The sequence below is a fragment of the Artemia sp. Qi Xiang Cuo genome, unplaced genomic scaffold (assembly GCF_049724085.1).
Source record: "Artemia sp. Qi Xiang Cuo unplaced genomic scaffold, ASM4972408v1 HiC_scaffold_3319, whole genome shotgun sequence".
In the NCBI taxonomy this organism is placed as follows: domain Eukaryota; kingdom Metazoa; phylum Arthropoda; class Branchiopoda; order Anostraca; family Artemiidae; genus Artemia; species Artemia sp. Qi Xiang Cuo.
In genome coordinates this window covers 35,172-45,669 of record NW_028300711.1, presented here as the reverse complement: position 1 = coordinate 45,669, position 10,498 = coordinate 35,172, and the positions used below count along the sequence as shown (strand labels likewise).

General features: G+C 35.8%; 1 pseudogene; it reads right to left on the bottom strand.

The window, feature by feature from the left end:
* Positions 1–344: 344 nt before the first annotated feature.
* On the bottom strand, positions 345–2,431 carry LOC148938417 (translocation protein SEC63 homolog pseudogene; annotated as a pseudogene).
* Positions 2,432–10,498: the final 8,067 nt, after the last annotated feature.

The following is a 10,498-nucleotide window of genomic DNA, read 5'->3' as shown; positions in this document are numbered from 1 at the left end:
CAAGTTTTGTAACTGAAATTAAGGATCTACATTAAAACTTAAAACCAACAGAAATTATTCGTATATGAAAGGTGCTGCTCGCCCAAATCTGGCAAAAACAAACCCCTTAAAAAATTCTATTGAAAACAATAGCAAACGACCACTGGCATAGCTTGGCCAAAAATCTAAAATAAAAAAATGGCAAAGACTACTAGCAAAGCTAGGAAAAAATCCGGCAAAAATCGACCCCTAGCAAAACTCCATAGAAATAAAAACGAATAAAGACCACTAACAAAGCTCAGCAAAATTCGGGCAAAAATAGACCACTAAAAAAATTGCAGAGAAAAAGAAATGGTAAACGACCCCTACATCCTCGACAAAGCTGTTAGACATTGTACGCCGTTATAAGGTTTATCCACCGAATTAGTTACATAAAATGGAGCTGTTAACATTGTCTGAGTTTTTTTATCAGTCAAGTAAACCCACCAATACTCTTGCTTATCCTCCGGAAAATAGGGACAATGGACGGAATGTGATATTCTAGATTTTCCTTTTAATGATTTTTGCCGTTTATTGAGTGGATTTTGGAATTTATCCCAATCCTCATCATCTTCATCACCTCGTTTGTTTTCAGATTTATCATCTTGAGATAAACTATCCTCTAAATCTGAATCCGTTTCATCATCTTCAATCTGAGAGTCTTCACTATCACTTTCATTTTTCTTCGTTTGTTTTTTGCTTTGGGCCCTTTTCTTTGGGGTTGTATTTTCCTTCTTGTCCTCTTTCTTTTCTTCAGGACCCTGTTCCACGGGCGTTTTAGTGACATTGTTGTGTTGACTAGGCTTTTTGGAGGCCTTTTTACCAGCCCCACCATTCCTGGACTTATTCTTTGGCTTCCATACAGGAGTTTTCTTCTTTTCTTCTTCTTCTTTTTCCTCTTTAACTTCTTCCTCCTTAATCTTAGGCTCATTTAGTAGTACACTAGTAATAGTGGATTCGCCTCCCACATTCAACAAGGAAGAAAATGATTTCCTTGACAAAGAAACTGTGACAGTAACAATTGCACCAGCTGTTATAACATTTGTTTCTTCATCATCGACAACTTCTACTTTAGTCTGAACATCCAGCAAAGGCATATTGGCAAGAACTTTACATACATTACGATACTGATCTTCAGTTAAGCTTTTTAAACACATTCTCCTATCATCCTCACCAAGTCTTGCCAAGTGTTCTAAAGTTTTAACATGATACTTTTTAGAATGGAAATGTTTCAACATATCTTCCTCAACATGAGGCAGCTGAAGAAGTGGACTCTTGTAGTCCCAAAGGGCCTGGACAATCATAGGACATAGCTTCATAGCATTTTCTAATGAACATAAGTTTGGCATTTTGCTAATCCGTCCAGCATGGGCTAACATCATCAGCTGGCTTATACAAACGCCCATCTCTTGAATTAACGTAGGACATTTCCTGACAACAGCTATTCTATCTTTTTCCAAAGTATGGGGATTCAGGGGCAAACGAGATAAATGGGCATGTATTAATGCTCTTGCTTTCACCGAATAAGAAAAACATAAGGGCCTTTCCTTATTCTTTTCATTCAATTGCGGAAGATCTTTGAACAACATTGGAATTTTTTGGTTGTCACTTGGTCTTTCTTGGATCTCGGAATTGTGTTTGACATGAAACTCAGCAGATGCACCTAATACCATGATAACCCGTTTCAATATCATATTGGGCGTCTTATGGAAAAAGTAGTAATACATTTGCGAAGTATCCAGCAGAACCTCACCTGAGTATTTAATCGATCGACTCCACCAAATGCCCACAGTAACAGGTAAAACAATCATAAAAATTAAAACATAGACTAGTAGAACGAGCATTGAATTTTCTTTTTCTACAATCCAAGAGGGTAAAGCTATTCCAAAGCTTATCGCACTTGGGCCATCAGGATTCCCATATTGCTCCCAGTTTCTTTTTGCAGCTTCATCGGTTAGCGCATCGTAAGCTTTTGTTAACTTCATAAATAGTATTTCATCCCCAGTTTCTTTGTCAGGGTGAAAGACCAGAGCTTTTTTCTTATAAGCTTTCTTGATTTCAGCATTTGATGCTCCAATATCTATACCAAGGATATCATACGGATCAAAGTTAGCATATTCATAGTCAAACTGCTGAGCTTTATAGGCAACAAATACCAAAAGTAGCCATCCACCAATAAGTATACTTTGAATTACATATTGTCTAAAATTCTTCAAATGCTTTTGCTTCTCTAAGAGTCCATCCTTTATTTTACATCTATCACAGCTGCATTCTTTGATCTTCTTTTCTGGATCTTCTTTTTTTTTCTTGGCCAGAAAAAATAAGTGAGAGGTATAAGAAATAATGCCAAAAAGGACAGCAAAAAATAGTAAAAAGTTGATCCAGATTCATCATACTGAAATTTTTGAGCCATACCAACTTCTTCACATCAGATACAATACACTTGTGTCTCAGCTTCTTCCAAGATGTCTGACAAAAAACAAACTAAGTTTAAAATTTTCAGGTTTTGTCTAATTTGAATAAAAACATTACAGTTATTTCTCAGATTCCATAAATATTTTTGCCGTTTATAACTTAAGCAATTCTGAGCTTAAAACTAAAATTAATTTTTTTGAATTTTTACGTGAGATAAGTCATCACGTCATATATCGTTAATAGTACGCAATCGGTGTTAGATATTACGTCACGTCACTTATTAAGTTATATGTGATTATTAGTAGACAATCGATCATGGATGGTAATTTATCTTACGGGGTGATGTGTTGGGGTTCCACCCCTGTTTCTTTTCTTTTCAGATAAATGACACAGTTTCTTTTCTGTAGTTATATTTGCCTATAAGATAATTTTTAATCCGGGTTACAGCGGTAGCTAGCAGCCTAGTAAGAGACAAACACGTCCCATACTAAGAAACAAAATAACCCATAACTCCTAAAAATAAAGTCAGATCCAAAGTAGACTATTAGAACCGTCTTGTCCGAAACTCCTATATAAGAAAATTACAGTCTCTTGACTTGAACAACAAAGAAAATATGTTGGCTTGAAAACAAGAAAAATGGCTTGAACTACGATATTCGGCATTGACGGCATCTTTCTTCCGTTTTTTATCTGCTCAGCTAGCTGGGCACTGGAAAATCATAGAGAGCCGTTTAATGGCTCATTTTAAAGCTGCTTAAATTGCGTTCTAAATTGCTGCATCTAGTGCCTTTTGCAACTAAAATACAAATAATTTTTAAAATAGTATCACATTTGACAAAAAAAAAATTCATGTACAAGCGTGACGTAACCGTAAATTTTAACCATATATGACGTAATAAGTGAATGCAATATTTATACAGGTTTATCTTTCGACAAAACAATATAAGGAATACGTAATGGATCGATATAATTAATTATAAATGGGGACTATGTAAGTTTCATCGGATCTAGCTGAAACCTAGTAAAGAACAAATTAAGATAAGGGATGGTTTTCCCGTGGTATTTTCGTTAAACAAATTGAAATCACAGCATCACAGCAAACTTTCCCTCCTCGTATTGTGAAGCACAGCTTTACATAAAGGATCGATACAGTTGATCAAAAATGGTGTTAGTCAATTAGCTATTAATAGAAATTTTGTTTGGACTTTAACTTAAGATATGTGTAAAAACTGTCTGTTGCATGAATTGAACCTGCGACCTTCGGAGGAAAATACCAACAAGCTATCCACTGTGCCATGCAGGCTTTCTAGGAAACAGTTTTTAAATAATTTATTATATGATTATAATAGTAAAGAACGAACTCTAACTTCAAAGTTGTAGTAGTTGTTGCAATCTAGTAAAAGGAAAAATAAAGCCCATAATAACTGAAACCATGGCTGCAGCTGTAGCTGATACCTGTCAGGGTTGAATAAAGAGGAAGATTTATTCACTTGAAAAACAAGAAAACGGGCTACAGCCACGATATTCTGCATCGAAAGCATCTTTTTTTTCAACTCTTTCTCCTCAGCTAGTAGGACATTTGAACGTCATAGAGAAATGTTCAATAGCTCATTTTCATGAAAATTGCAACATCTAGTGCCTTTTTTAATTATCAAACAGTTCGTGGTAAGGAACTGTATAGTAAGAGCGACCCGTCTCAATAGTAAGCGAAACTCTAAAAATCGGAATTTTAATGTCAGTAGATACATCAAAAGAATTGTATTTTTATGCTGAATTTAAATGTTTAAGTTTCATCAAGTTTATTATTACCCATCAAAAGTTACGAGCCTGAGCAAATTTGACTTATTTTCAAAAAAGGGAAGAACACCCCCTAAAAGTCACAGAATATTAATGAAAATTATACCATTAAATTCAGCGTATCAGAGAACCCGACTGTAGAGGTTTCAAGCTCCTATCTGCAAAAATGTGGAATTTTGTAATTTTTTTTTGCCAGAAGATCACGGATGCGTGTTTATTTGCCTATTTTTTCAGGGGTGATGGTATCGACCCAGAGGTCCTAGAATTTTGCGAAAGGGCTTATTTGAACAGAAATTAAAAGTTCTAATGGCTTTTTTAATTAAAAACAAAAAATAAAATAAAAATAGAATCGCTTTTTTTTAAAAAAAACTGCGTTTTTATCCCTTTTATCACTTGTCTTCACTTTTATCACTTGTTTGTTCATGTAGAAGTCTTTTCAAATATACTTGATTTTTTAAGCAATTTTGCCAAAAACAAATACCAAATTTTACATTTTTGCATATAGGAGCTTGAAACCTCTAGAAATTTCAATTCGCTGAAAATGATGGTGTGATTTTCATTAACTCATGTTAAAGATTTATCAATGATGTTATAATCGTAAGTTGTAGTCAGGTCATCTCTTACTGTTCCAACAATTAAGAAAAAGCCATAGGCTTTTTCCTGTTTGTAATTACATTAAGGAACGAACCGTAACCCATAGTAACCGAAGTATTAAATCAAACAGTTTGTGGTCATAATAAAGAACTGTGTAATTGCTCATTTTGAATAACAATCAAAGGGGACTTCAGTCATTACTACTGCTACAACTAACAACTCACTGCAGAATCAAGCCGTCTTAGGCCAAAAACAATCGCTTCAGTAATTTTAATTGAATCTTGGTTCAATTTAAATTTCATTACATAAAGGATTGATCCTATAAGTGGGATTCTTATTACTAAATATAATATGATAGTTGATAAAGTTAATATTACTAGTCTTAAAGTTATTAGACATTTATTTTAAATTTAATTTTAGACATCAACTTATCTTAGTCATTTATGTCAACGAAACATCTCGTGGAATCAAATATTAAAATAATTTTTAAAATTTAAAATAATACAATAAGAAAACTTTTTATAGTTCACTATTGAAATAAATTGATGTAAGACACTTGACAGTGAATTCATTTGAATTAACAACTTCTTCTTGACATTAGTTATAAAACTCAAACTAAAAAAATGGTTGCAGCTGCCGCTGCAACCATGATATTCAATTAAAATATACCTGCATACCAGTTTATCTTGGTTCCATTGCAACTGAACCACCGTGTAACTGAGCCCCCTTGCAACTGAACCCCCGTGCAACTGAACTCCCCTTATAACTGAACTCCCCTTGTAAGTGAACTCCCCTTGCGACTCAACCACCTTGCAAATGAACCCCCGAGTATCTGAACCCTTGTATAACGGTACCCTCTTGCAACTAAACCCCATTTAACGGAATCCTCGTGCAAATCCACCTCCGTGCAACTTAACCCGGTTTAACTGAACCCCCTTTTAACTGAACACCCTTGCAACTATACCCCTGTGTAACTCTACCATCGTGCAACTGAACCCTCATGTAACTGAACTCTCGTGCAACTGAACAACCATTCAGTTGAACAACTGTTCAACTACAAACTTCTACTCCAAAATTGGTCAGAGTAAAAACTTTTGTTGGTTTATCTTGTTGAAAAAATTCTCAGTAAGTAACAATTTCTTTCTTGAAGTCAACTCTTGGATACACAATACGGAAATTTCATTCAATAAATTATGAAAAAATTATCATAAATTTTATGTAAGCTGCAAATTCTTTCATAAATTTACCTCTTGGATAAACAAAAAAGTCATTCCATTTAAGAAATTATGAAAAAATTCTAAATAAGTCACACACTCTTTCTTGAATTTACCTCATGGATACACAACGCTTTATTGTTTTCACGACTTAGATACACGATGTAGAAATTTAATTCAAGAAATTAAAAAAAAAAGGAAAGTAAATAACAAACTCTTTATTGATCTTCATCACTTGGATACAAAAAAAAAGACATTTAATTCAAGAAATTATGACAAAATTCTAAGTAAGTAAAAAACTCATTCTTGAATTCACCGTTTACATGTACAATACAGAAATTCAATTCTATGGGACCTCTACACGTGATCAAACACGTTTTGAAACTACATGCTATTTGCTTGCCTTTCCCTGGCACCTTTCCAAACGAGCAGGGATTCCCCACTGGTTCCTACACATTGCAAAAAAAGTGACGTCTCTGTGTCGTATCTGTGTCGTCTTTGTGATGACACACACACATCGAGACAAGACACGCACAGACATGACACACACCCAGAGTTATCGTGAGAGAGATATCCAAAACGTTGGGTTGGTATTGGTTCACTTCGAGGGGCACCCCACACTAAGTGACCCTAGATCAACCCAACTTTTTGGATATCTCTCTCACTATGACTCTGTTTGTGTGTCTTGTCTGAGCGTGTCTTGTCTCTATGTGTTGGTCTCCGCAATTGATGCTCTAAGGTGAATCTGTGGTATTCATGCATTTTGTTTTCTCATTATATATTTTCAGGCTGACATGGCCACCTCTATCCCTCACTTTGTCAAGGAGTTCTTGGAGTCTTTTCTTGCATGATTCTAGGACGGCAATGTCGTCAGCAAAGTCTACATCACTGAGGCGTGTTTCTGGATTCAGCTGGATTCCGTCTGTGCTTGTACTTCGCAGTATGTAATCAATGACAATTACGAAAAGTAGCGGTGACAAGACGCAACCTTGCTTAACTCCTGACATAATGCAGAAGAAACGGGTTTGGCCATCTGGTGTCTTTACACAGCACTCGCCATCTTCATAAAACGCAACAATCAGTGAAACTATCTTTTCAGGGATTCCGTAATGCAGTAGGATTTTCCACAGACTTTGGCGGTCTACTGAGTCAAATGCCTTCTCAAAATCGATGAATATCATATAGATTTTGGAGCGCCATTCTCTGCTTTCTTCCGTCAGTAGCCGTAAATATCAAGTAGCGGGTAAATATCAAGTCTGCACATGAACGGTTCGGTCTGAATCCATGTTGCTTGTCTCGAAGGTGTCTGTCGAGCTGCGAGCTGATTCTCTGCAGTAAAATTTGCTTCAGCAATTTGCTAGGTATGGAGAGCATACAGATTCCTCGCCAGTTCTCTGGGAAGGACGTATGGCCTTTCTTAAAGATCCTCACAAGCGTGCTGCATTTCCAATCCGAAGGTATTTTGGCTTATTTTTATATTTATAAATCAAAAGCAAACAATTTACTGTCGTCTATGTCACACTGAGACTTTCCATACCCACAAGTTTAGATCTCCACACTCTGGCGATGGTATACTAATTACTTTCACTGACAGTACCCTTGGTACTGCTGTCAGAACGGAGTCCGAGATATGTATTAAGTTGAGTGGACTGTTTGAGACAGTAGTTCTGTAGCTCGATATTAATTGCCTGGGATTAAATGTTGTCAAGTCTAGCTTCCTGATTTTCTATCGAATTTGTCAGGCTTGACCACAGCTTTCGGAAATTTATCTTTCAAGTGGTACTCTCTGTAGACCTAGTGATCGTTATATTCGGTTCTTGGGTATTTCGGTTGATGAGAATCTCTCCTTCAGGCATCACATTAGTTAAATTAAAATGAAGATATCTAGGGATCTAGGAAATCTTAGGAAGCTTAAACATATTTTTCCTGGGTGGATTCTAAAAATTTTGTTTTATGGTTTAATTCACTCTTATGTCACTTATTGCCCCACTATATGGATGTCAACATTTTCTTCCCTTCTGATGCCACCCTCTAAGGCTTATGATAAAGGAAGGAACCTTATTATTGATACAAATAGTTCTATTAATAAGCCATTACTTGATTTAAATTCACGTTATGTCATTTCATGTGTGTTATTTGTTTTTCTTCAATTACGCAGCGAGGTTCAAGCAGACCTTAAAACTAGGCCCTTCTTTTGTCTCTGACATTCTGCATATTATTGTCGTAATTATGATGATATGTGAATTCTATTCAGTCCATCTGTCAGGTCAGATTTCAACCCCTGACTACTCGTTAGTCTACCTGGAATATCTTACCTTGAGTTAGCTAGAAAGCGGCATTCGTTTGGTACCTTTAAAAGGACTGTAAAAGAATTTCTGGTCTTCGATTAATTTTTAATTTCTTTTTAGTTATTTTATCTTTATTTCTTTGCGATTATTTCTTTAGCACCCAAGTGCGGTTGATATCTCTAGTCCTAATTGGAAATTTTGGGTTGACTTGGTATTTTTGTAAAGCAATTTGCGCTGGCTGGGTTTCCAAAGGATAGTCAAGGATGTTTTTTTTTTAGTTTTTTAGGTTTTTTTTTTGGTTTTTTATTCTCGTGTTTTTGTCTACTATTTTGTTTTTCTCCCCACAATTTTGGCCATAGAGCCTTACAGGAAATTAATTGATGTTAAATATTTTTAACGATATTATTGTTTTTTTTCTCCCTGTATGTTCCTGTATGTTTCTATGTTCCCTGATTGTTTCTGCTGATTATTAATATTGTATGTATATTTGTTGTACGTTTTTTTTTGTTGGAATATATCTATTTATCTATCTATCTATATTGTATTTCACCACTGGAAATTATACACAACTACAACATCGTAGAGAGTTACAGTTTGATTTGAATTGAGCCTTTGAAAACTAAATTCAAAGCTCTTGATGGCCTCAACTCCATTTTATGTAGATTTATTTTTGCTCGGTTGATACGTATTTCCTTTGCAATGTCATACATTTGCAAGTGCTTCATAGCCTAATTAGAGCAGGAGTCAATTTTCCCGTCGTATGAGTTTTCCAATATTGGTATTATAATTCGTTTGTTTGGTTCGATCAATTTAAAATTTAACACACAGGAAAGGAATGCTATACACTCCATCCGCTAAAATACGACAAAAGTTACCTAATAACCTGATCAATTTGTAGTAAGTTTCAATGGTGTGTGCTAATAATGTACGCTTAGTTTCTCCCTAAGGACTGGTATATAAGGTAAAGAAACGCACCTATTTCAAACTAGTGTCAAAAGATTGGGACTCTTCGATTTCATAGGACTCTCTGGGACTCTTTCTTCATGCTTACTTTGCCTTTTTAATTATTTCATTTATAATTCAATCTGATACCCGTTGCAAAATAAAATGTCCCTCAAGTGCAATAATTCACAGTCAATATACTCTGGAGAACAAATTATAAATACCCTATCAACCAATGATATAGCTACCCCTTTTTTTGCTGAAACTGGGTGACATTTTTTTTTAACCTGTTTAAATACTACTACTACTAACAACTCACCGCAGCACCAAGCCGCCCGAGGCCAACACAGCTACGCACGCTCCTCCTCCACCCCAATCTATTCAAAGCCTCCCTTTTTACACCCACCCAAGATGGTTGGCCGAAAAGAACAATCTTCGGCAATCTGTCATCCTTCATCCGCACAACGTGCCCTAGCCACCTCAACCTTTCTTTCATTATAGCCCTAGAGAGCGGTATTGAACCACATTTTTCGTATACCCTTTTGTTTTAAATACGGTCAGTCAGCCGGGTACCCAGAACAATCCTTAAGCAATTTCTCTGGAAAACATCTAGAAAATCTTCATCCGCTTTTTGGAGCGTCCATGCTTCAGAGTCATATTTGACCACTGTCATCACTGTAGCTTCTAATATCCTAATCTTGCTTTGCAGACTTATCTTCCTATTCTTCCAGACTTTTTTTTAACTTTGAAAAAACACCCTGAGCCTTGGCTATTCTATTTTTAACATCTGCACTGCTCCCGCCGTCTTTACTAATAATACTACCAAGGTAAGTGAAGCTGCCCATCTGATCAATCTTTTCATTGCCCAACGTCACCTTTTCATCTTCACTTATTCCTAGCCTTAGTGACTTAGTCTTCTTAACATTAATTTTCGGACCTATTCTAGCATCCTGAACTCGCAAAACCTCTAAAAGTTCATTCATTTTGCTCACACTTTCATCTAGGATGCTTAAATCATCAGCATAATTTAAATCCAGGACTTTTGTTCGGGGATTGGGTCGCAAAAAAAGTTTTTAAAAACGCATCCAACAATTTTTTAATGCATTTTTGTTACGTTTTTTTTTTATCTGTTAGCCAGTTAGCCAGTACACACTCGAGAATTTGGATCGAACTGGGCTACAGCTTGCGAATCCCTTACGTGGTATTTAAGAAGCGCAGACAAATCATCGA